The sequence below is a fragment of the Apis dorsata genome, unplaced genomic scaffold, assembly GCF_000469605.1.
Source record: "Apis dorsata unplaced genomic scaffold, Apis dorsata 1.3 scaffold_286, whole genome shotgun sequence".
Classification (NCBI taxonomy): domain Eukaryota; kingdom Metazoa; phylum Arthropoda; class Insecta; order Hymenoptera; family Apidae; genus Apis; species Apis dorsata.
In genome coordinates, this window is record NW_006263561.1 from 266,167 (window position 1) to 267,553 (window position 1,387).

Consider the following 1,387-nt stretch of genomic DNA (forward strand, 5'->3'; position numbering starts at 1 on the left):
TATGGCTGGAATTAGCCATCGTTTTCGTGGCACGCCACGCTTAATGTGCAATTTAAACTCGAATTTGAAAATATACAATTTTACATTTCGTGTCACGTACCGCTAATTAGCGAGGCATGCGGATGGCGACGAGTAGACGTTTTAAATCGCAATTTTTCTTGTTGTAGAACATGGTTCAATTATCAGACAATTATCAGACAATTATCAGACGAATATCACATCCTATCACATCCTGAAACGGATTACTAATTCCTTCATTCATTCGAGAAGGAATTCGACAGATGAGAACATCAAGTTTAATAATCTAACATATGTATGCGTGCGCGCATGTATTCGCATTTACGTATTCGAAATAAAAGAATAATATCTTATTACGAAATTCGACGAGGAATCGAGAAAAAGTGCTATCGTCGAGGCACGCATGAAATTCCCACGCAAGGTCTATCAAAGAGTATTCTTCCCCACGAATTTTCGTGTCCCGTCGCTAATACATTCGACAAGGATCATCGAGTAATCTTCTCAGGTGAATACGCAATGAAGAAAATCGAATCGACTTCTTCTCTTATATATCTGTAATTAAAATTAGAATCAGAGTCAAGGTGTATCCATGGAAGTTAAGTCAGTATAGCAAAGATTGGATTCGTTCGGTTGCCAAAGAGAGGTGCAAAGCCGAGAAGCCCGACGAGGATATTCGAGAAGGGGCGAGAAGAAGGAGAAGAAGAAGAAGGAGAAAAAGGAGAAGAAGGAGAAGAAGAAGAAGGAGAAGAAGAAGAAGAAGAAGGTAGTTTGGGTATTCGAGAAATATTCGACTCGTCGGCGATCATTGTGGTGACGTCGTGAATTCTTCGAAAAACGAGAGGACAGACCGGCTACGTAGAGGTACATACGAGGCCGAGCCTTCACCTCGATCGCGCGAGGTGTACGCGACGCGCACGTATGTATAGGTAAACGTACGTAGACAGGTACGCGAGCGAAACGATCGGTGAGAGAGGAGAGAAGAGAAGAGAAGAGAAAAAGAAGACAGAAGAAAGAAAAAGAGGGACAAGACGAGACGAGACACGTGGAATCGTGCAAAACGCAGAAGAGAGAACAGGAGGAAGATGAGAAACGGAGAAGGAGAGGATGTGAAAGGGAAGAGAAAAAGAAGGCTGAGAAGGAGGGAAAAGGAGGAGGCGCGAGAGATCGGTAGAGGGGTCATTGGTTGTTCGTTGCGCACTCTCAACGTATGGGAATCGTTATGGACCGACTATAGTCGTTGGAATGCGTCCTTTTTTCCTTTTTCTGTCTCCCCATATACCTGGCGGGCTACTCTCGCTTCGTTGTGGCGACGACGTTGGCGGTGGCGGTGGCGATGGCGGTGGCTGTGGCGGTGGCGGCAACCACCGCG

At 45.3% G+C, this 1,387-nt stretch overlaps 1 long non-coding RNA gene across 1 annotated transcript; it reads right to left on the minus strand.

Moving 5' to 3' along the window:
- Positions 1–284: 284 nt before the first annotated feature.
- Positions 285–1,387, minus strand: LOC116185794. Its single transcript, XR_004150704.1, has 2 exons — positions 1,298–1,387; positions 285–570 (listed from the first exon to the last, which is right to left on the minus strand). It is a non-coding gene; the product is annotated as an uncharacterized LOC116185794 (long non-coding RNA).